Raw genomic sequence first — 9038 nt, 5'->3', positions numbered from 1 at the left:
ATAGAGAAGTTAGATCACCATGTGACTTGCTTTATTATTATTTCTGAATCCTAGTCTCACAATAATATTAGTAAGTTGTTGGACTTCAGTGGTAAAAGAATCATGTGATTATTCATGTTAACCTCAAGACTTTTTCCTGCTAATCTTGTTCATCCTTATTAGCTTTGAAAATATGTTTAGCTTTGTTTTTAAGGGTATCAGCTGAAGATTTACCTAAATAACACTCATTTTGTTTGCTACTGATTATTCCTCCAACATATTATTTCATTATTATAACCTGGGCAACCATGGACTGGCTAACCTTTCCACCTGACAGCGCATCATTTGCTCCCTTAATTATATTTCTCACAAATCACTAAGGAAAACATTTAGCAGTATCAGAGCTGGTGCTGGTCCCAGACAATTGCCACCAGTATTGACTCTGATCCTCTGATAAGGTCTTTCTGCATAGTAACCATAAGTTGTGTGACTCATCCTGAGTCTATGTTCCCAACTGACTTATTTTCCTCTCCCTGTTTATTTGATTATGTTTAGTGTATATACATTTTATTGATATACTTCCTTTGACAGACAGAAAAGCAGTCCAAGTTGATAGGATGAATCCTAGGAACCTGCTTGGGTATTGTATGACAAAAAGAAACTTAGCATAGCAGGAACATGAAAAAATAAAAGCAACCCCAAAATCATAGCCCAACTGAACTATATCATTTACTATATTAAATGTAAATGGGATAAGATCTCCAGGTAAAAATGGAATTATCAGAATAGAAAATAATACAAACCCAACTGTATGCTGCCAATATAAAGCACACTTTAAATAGTTTAAAAATAAAAAGATAAGGGGAAAAATCCACTGTCTGGACACTAATCAAAAGAAAGCTAGTTTGACTGTATTTATGTCAAAATAGGCTTCAAATAAGAAGTATTACCCAAAATAAATAAGGATATTTTATAATCATAAAAATTTAATTTGTAAAAAATATTAATATGAAAATTTGGAATATAATACAGCTAATTTGGTGATGGACAGGGAGGCCTGGCGTGCTGTGATTCATGGGGTCGCGGAGAGTCGGACACGACTGAGCGACTGAACTGAACTGAACTGAACTGAATAACAAAGCTTCAAAGTAAATGAAACACAAATTGACAGAAACATATAGGGAAATAGATAATCACAGTCATCATGGGAGACTTTTACAGCCAACTGTCTGCAACTGAGAAAACAAATAAATGTTTAAAAAGTCAATAGCAATATATAAGATTTGAATGGCACTGACAACAAGATACCTAATAGACTTCTATAATACCACATCTGACAGATGCAGAATATACATTCTCTTCAAGCATATGTGGAATATTAAACACAAAGACAGTATGCAGTCTATTAAAGACTTTCAATACATCTAAAAGGATTGAAATCAGAATATTTTACCTCACCCCAACAGAATTATATTAGAAACCAATAACAAAAAAAATCAATGAATTCCTCCAAATATTTGGATATTAGGAAATATTTCTAAATGATTCATCAGCCAAAGAAGAAGTCACAAGAAAATTTAGAAAATATTTTGAATGGAACAATAAAAACATAAAACACATTGAAATTTGTAAGTTGCAGCTAAGAGTGCTTAAAAGGAAGGTCATAGCTTTAAATACTTATACTAGAAAAACAAAAAATCTCTATAATTAATTATCTACCCTTCCACCTAAAATTATAGAAAAACAAATTAAGCCCCAAGTAAGCGGAAGAAAGGACATAATAAAGGTAAGAGCAGAAATCAATGAAATGAATCTCAAATAATAATAAAATTAACATTTGGAAGAATTTAAAATTGGTTCTTTCAAAAAAATCAATACAATTGAAACCTCTATCAAAATTAATCAAAAACAAAAGATAGGGAAAAAAAATACCAAAATCAAGAATGAAAGAACGGGCTAGCCCCATAGATCCTATAGACATTAGAAGAATAAGAAAATACTATGAATAGCTCTGTGCCAACAATTGCAACAATATAGATGAAGTAGACAAGTTCCTTGAAAAACGTTACTTCCAAAATGGATACAAGAAGAAATATATAACCTGAATAAGAGTATCTGTGTTATAGAAACTGAATTTGTAGCCCTACATTGGGAGCCAAGTGCTATAGGCTGACGGAAGGCGGGCAATGGGGATGTGGTTCTTGCCACTAATTTAAAATACAATCTGAGTCATAGGCCATGCACTGTAAAGCTGTCCAAGATCTCAGACATCAACTAGGTCAGCTCTCTTATTTTACCGGTAGAGAAATTGACATCCAGAGAGATTAAATATTTGCCCATGATCACTGGTAGGCTGCTGTCCGTGGGGTCGCTGAGGGTCAGACAGACTGAGCGACTTCACTTTCACTTTTCGCTTTCACACATTGGAGAAGGAAATGGCAACCCACTCTGATGTTCTTGCCTGGAGAATCCCAGGGACGGGGGAGCCTGGTGGGCTTCCGACTATGGGGGTCACATAGAGTCGGACACGACTGAAGTGACTTAGCAGCAGCAGCAACACTATGTGAAATCATTATATGGGCATACCTCTCACACTTAAAGTTACCCGCTGTTTTCAAAGTCCAAAAAGTGAGTGGCCCATTGGCGCATACATTCTTCAATCTCCCTCAATCCCTTTAAGACTTCATCTGATAGATACTCGAACCAACTTTAGAATAGAAGGGAAAGAGTGTGTAACTATGCCCAAGTCCATGAGGGCTGGCTCATGACTGAGAAAGAGCTTTATGACAAGGAACTGCGTTTCAGTTTCTTCCAGTCACTTCTCCATAGAGGTTTTAAGACAAGAGCTGGGAATGCAGTGCATCATTGAATTGAACCATGAGGTGAACACAACCGTTCATTTGCACTGAGTTTAAACATAGTCATTTCATTGGGCTTAAAAAAAATGTGAGGGTCATTTATATTTTCAAGATGCAAGCAAAATTTTACCCTCCAAAATACAGCCTCATTGTTTTTACTCCTGTGTAATTTTAGAAAACCTAGAGACCATGTTTTTCTCCCAGATTTCTTTTGAAGACTGGGTCCACCATCTGATGATCAGTTTATATTTTAATCCAAACTGACTTTCCTCATGCTAGTAAACAACGTCATAGGATGGTGTGTGGTGAAATAGTGGATATCGGGGGCCTGGAATTACCCAAATCATTGACCCTCTGAAGGACTTCCTCTCTTATCCTTGCACCAGACGTTTTGGACTATTACAGAACAAGATTTTCTGTTTCCAGAGTTTCCCTCATCATTCACCTCGATGTATTTCAGAGTCCTGCGAGAATTTCTGTCAGCACCAGTCAGTCTTGGAAGCCTCAGGAGGTCATACAGTCCATGAATGGCTCAGTAAGTGAGCTCCAGAGAACTGCAAAGTCTGCTGATTCTCTTTCCTCCAAATCTTTTGACCTGACTTCCCAGGCCCTCTGACTGAGAAGTGTAGGCCAGGTAGCACTCCCCAAGACCGCTGAAAATACAAACAGAGAACTCAGCAGGGGAGGTGGGGAGTAACACTGTGAATTTGTGTATGTATATTGAAGGCATCATTTCTGGAAAGTTTCCAGGATATATTAATTGGGCAACAGCTAGTCAGCTTTTTGGGAAAATGAATCAAAGTTGAATGCCTTCCATTGTACATTATAATAAATAAGCCTCTCTTTAGGATGCTAATACTAGCCTTTCTAGTTCTTGTTTTTTAATAAAAATAAATACATTCATATTTTCCGATTTTCTTCTTTTCTCATCATGCCAAGATTTATAATGTACTTTGAAATTTGTTTTTGAATGTCTGTTTTAATTATATATGAACCACCATAAGTGCCCTGGTTCCAATGTGTTAAGAGACTTTAGCAACCTTGTCTAATATGAATCTAGACATCTATGGAGGACTTGATGACAAGAGGGACTCCTGAGAATAGTCATTGGATTGATTCCATAGCATCGCTGTGACAGTGTGGAAGCACCATGGAGGCTATAAGCCAGAACAAAGTGCACTGGCATAAATCCTCAGTAAATATTTATTAAGATCAATGGCTACATACAATGTGCTGATGGTAGCCTTTTGCTCTCAGTTATAATTAAGATGAATTACATTATTGATGTATTAGGACCTCCTCTTTGCCTTTACAACACAGGACAGGGCTTTTTTTTCCCAAGACAACTTACATATCTTGCGAGTTACCAGACACTGCACCAGTGCTTGCTCAGAGTGCTTGCTCATTCTTTTAACCTATACCCGGTCTGTAGTGGTTTGGTTGATGTGACCCCCAGAGCAGTCTTGGATAAGTGCCAGGATCAGATAGCTGTGAATCATTTGACCTCTACTCATGTGGACGGTTTGAAGGTGCTAATAGTCGGTTCATAATCACGTTCAGCAGCTCTCAACAAGTAATAGCCAGCACTGGTAAAACGTGGTGCCTCTTAGAGAGGATTCCTTGAAGGTCAGAGGGAAGAAAGGAGGACCCAGAGGACCCTCAAGACTAGAAGATGTTTATAGAAGGCAAGAGTCTTGTTGGCCAGGGGTAAATGACTGGCCTTTACCTTCTCCCTTATATATGTTTTCAAAAATTGGTAGTGGCAAGACTTTATCTGAACCTTCATTGTTTTAGATATTCTTGAATACTATTTTGGGTATATTTTCCGGAATGCCCTCTTCCCTCAAAGTGGTTTCCTTCAAAGGAAAGAATAAGATTTGGGGTTTTAACTTACACCTTGGAAGTAAAGAATATTTAACTGAAAGCGTCTTTTAGGAAAAGAACATAAGACATATTGAATAATTAAATGAGAGCAAATGAAATAATTTTGCTCCATTTCTGCAACAAAAAGGAAGAGAGAATTTATATTGTCATATTTTTTACAGTCTTGACTCACTGGAAAAAACTCTGATGCTGGGAAAGGTTGGGGGCGGGAGGAGAAGGGGACGACGGAGAATGAGATGGCTGGATGGCATCACCGACTCTGTGGACATGAGTTTGAGTGAACTCCGGGAGTTGGTGATGGACAGGGAGGCCTGGCGTGCTGTGATTCATGGGGTCGCAGAGAGTCGGACACGACTGAGCGACTGAACTGAACTGAACTGAACAGTCATAAACTCTTTGATAAGGACTGTGTGCTGCGTGCTGTGAGGTCACTTCAGTTATGTCTGACTCTTTGCGACCCCATGGACTGTAGCCTACCAGGCTCCTCTGTCCAAGGGATTTCCAAGGCAGGAATACTGGAGTGGGTTGCCGTTTTCTACTCCAAGGGATCTTCCCGACCCAGGGATCAAACCCATGTCTCCTGTGTCTTCTGTGGATTCTTTACCACTGAGTTTATGATCTGAAGTACTAAATCCACTCTGCTGAAGTCAAATCAGTTGTCAAAATGAAACATCTCTCATCATTAGAAACCTGGTCTGGAGTGTTGATCCTCAAATTCTGGGTCTAGAATCACTAGTGATACATTATAATCTTTGTTCATGGATCATGCATGATTCAAATTCTATTATAATCCCATCTAAAGCACTCAACTTTTAAATAAATATTACAGATTGAGTAACAGACCCAGACATCTTTTTATAGGTTTGTCATCAAAATTGTTGCAATTCAACTACTAGTTCTAGGCACAGAAAACATCTGTGGATTTTATCTGTTGACTGGTTTTATTTACCAAAATAGTAACCCTCTGCCCAAACATAAATTGAGAGCTTCTGGTCAGCAAACTGAGGTTATTTAACTTGAAAAGCTACTCTCTGTCTTTATCTCTGCCTATGTTACTGACTCCTTTCAAGTTGCTCTAGCCAATTATTTCCTGTTTCCTCATTTTGAGCTCAGAAATAATAAAAGAGTGGTTACTAAGTGTTTTGTTTATAAGTTTGATGTAACAACAACTGCCTTTTCAGTAAACAAACACTAACCTCAATGAAGTTTTCACATTTCTTTTGTTAAAGTATTTCAACAAGGATAAGAATGTCCACAAAGGATTTTTCCAGAAATTTGATAGATCATTTGTGACTCCATCTTTTAGTCTTGGATTAAAATATTGAATGCCCCTTGACCATGGGCATAACCATAAGGAACTCAGTTCTGTGTATCTCACCAGATTGGCAACGAAGCTCTGGTCATGTCTGAAAGATGGCCTGATTACTGTTCAGTAATAATCTTTGCTTTTCTTGGACTACTCCTGGAACACTGAAAATGGTGTATCTTTTGAATATACTACATGTTTTTCAAAGACAACCATTTATAAAGAACTCATTCTTTTAAAGTTTTTTCTTAGGGAAGTTCCTTAAATAGTTTTCATATTGCACTGACAAACTGATATAGAGTATGTTTGCATGTTTAGTAGTATCAGTGAGTCTTATCATCCTGTGCTGATTCTTTGAATGTTAATCTTTTGTTCTAGCCCCAGGAGATCCTGAATTATAAAAGAAATGTCATCAAGAATCAATGACACTGAAGCTTGGAAGGGGCAGTTGGAAAGAGCTATATGTGCCCTATGATACACAGAACCAAAATTGTGTGACCTGGGTTTCTAAAGAACACAACAAATTCTTTGTTGAATTCTTTTCTGTAAACAGAGAAAATGATGATCAGTTAGGCAATGACTTATTCCACATTCACACAGCTGTGTCATTTCCTGTCAGTTAAAGGGTGAGGGCTAAGTCCACACAGCAGCAGTAAATCATATTAGCAGTCAGAATTAATGAGGAAAAGCAGGACCAAATTCTGCAACCTGGGCCAGAGTACCCTTACCAAACAGCCTACACAGCTTATTGCAATGCCCTTGACGGAACAATCAGCCATAATTTTGAAATAAAAGATTCCTCTCCAAGAGGACAAATTCTTCCCAAACTACAAGTTCAATCCATTGACTTTTTATCAACCTTCTTTCCTCAATTCCTCTTTCTCAAAAAAAAAAATAATAATAATAATAATTGCCTCCTATTTGGTTGATGTTACATAAGACTAGCTAAGTGACCATCTCCAAAAAGGGACAGCTATGAAACTGACACCCTTCAGTGGAAAGCAGGCCACAATTTTTATACCCTGCTGTTATTTTATATTAAACTCCATGTATTTGAAGCTACTTCATATCCACCATCGTTGGAAATTCTCAAACAGAATGCCTATGACCCATACTCATATTTTCTGACATAATATCTCTGAAGACATCCTGAACGTTTTCTTGTTCTTACGTCATCTCTCGACTCTGTTGACAAAGCCTATAAGAGACCGGGGCTTCCTCCTCAGGACACACTTGCTCCTTCAAACACTTCTTCTAGTGTCTTAGGAAAGGCAGGCAACCATGAATAAACAATTAGGATTATGCCTTTACAATATTCCACTGTGAGCTCAGATCTCCATAAGGACACTGAACCTGAATAGGGAGGCAGAGGGTTTGCCTGATGTGTTTCTAAAGAAGAATGTTCAAAAGTAGAGAGCACGTGATTTTCTCAGAAGCCTTCTTGCGGGACTTAAAGGAGGCAGATAATATCATCGCCTTGTAGGGATGAAACTAAGGAAAAGAATTCAGTGTTTGCTCAAGGTCAGACAGTGCATTCGTTTAGCCGGGGCTAAAAGCCAGTGTCCTGACTTGTAGTCCAGTGCTTATAGAAAGAACACAGAGCCATTGCTGTTTATCAGGTCTACGCCATCCCTAGATGGCTATTCTCTCTCAATTAACCCTCTCTCCAGGCCTGGAATCAACCCTTTTTGTGTTAGATGGGAGGGGCTGCTTCTGTGTAATATGTAAAGAGTTCACCAGAGGAAACAATTCTTAAGTTCAAACTTAGGGCATCTGAATGCTGAATGTACATGATGTATTGCATATTAACCAATCCGTATTGAAACGTTTGCTAGTTTTTCTCTTCTCTTGAACTTAGGGGTTAATTAGAGAAAGGAGAGAGTAATAGGAAACAAGAAGAATAACAAAAGACAGGGCAGTAGGTAATGCATGATTCCCTAGATGGGGCTACATGTCTTCCAAATGAGTGCTTTCCTTAGGGAAAACCTTTCATTGCAGTCTAAAATTTTAGTCTTTTCTAGGACTTTAGGTGGTGCTTGTGGTAAAGAACCTGCCTGTCAATGCAAGAAACATAATGAGACGCAGCTTCAATCCCTGGGTCAGGAAGATCCCCTGGAGGAGGGCATGGCAACCCACTCCAGTATTCTTGCCTGAGAAATCCCAGGGACAGAGGAGCCTGGCAGGCTGCAGTCCATAGGGTCACCGAGTTGGACAAGACTGAAGTGACTTACCACACGAGGGGATTTAGGTTTCCTTTAGATCTGAAAATCTCATTGAAGATAAGCAGTTTCATCAGAGTTTCATAGTTAGTGGAAGGAGAGGTGAAAATTCAGAACTGGAGCCATTCAGTCATTCATTCAAACAATCAAGTCATTACCCTGCTTCACACTCTCCTGTGTCTGACTATCTGTTTCCCTTAGGACGAAATCCAAATTCTACGATCCTGTCTATTTTCTTCCTCCTTCAATGGGCCCACTGACTCCAGCCTTCCTTTTGTTCCTTCCACCTGCCGAGTTCTTTCCCTGCATGTGACTTTTTCACTGTCTGTCCCCTTGTTTTCAAATGGACCTTCTCATGGCTGATTCGTTCTCACCATTGATCACTTAGGCTCGTTAGAGAGGTATTGCCAGGCCTCTGGGTTTGATCCCCACCTTCCTATGCTTCATCACACCATCCTGTTTGGTTTTCATAGAGCTTAGTGCAGTCATTCTTATTTGTATACTTGCTTACTTCTTTATTGTTTATCTTCTGTCTGGCATATGTATGTGTAAGAGCAGCAGGCTGGCTTGTTTACTTTTACATTACAGTCTCTAGAACAGTATCTGGCATATTGTTATTGTTGTTTATGTGCTAAGTTAAGTCCTGTTTGACTCTTTTTGAGACCCCATGGACTGCAGCGTGCCAGGATCCTCTGTCCATGGGATTTCCCAGGCAAGAATACTGAAATGGGTTGCTATTTCCTTCTCCAGAGGATCTTCCTGACTTAGGGATTGAACCCATGTCTCCTGCAT

This window comes from Moschus berezovskii, chromosome 2, assembly GCF_049115385.1.
Source record: "Moschus berezovskii isolate FMDL1 chromosome 2, NW_MosBer_1.0, whole genome shotgun sequence".
Lineage (NCBI taxonomy): Eukaryota > Metazoa > Chordata > Mammalia > Artiodactyla > Moschidae > Moschus > Moschus berezovskii.
Note: the sequence above shows the minus strand (reverse complement) of the source record.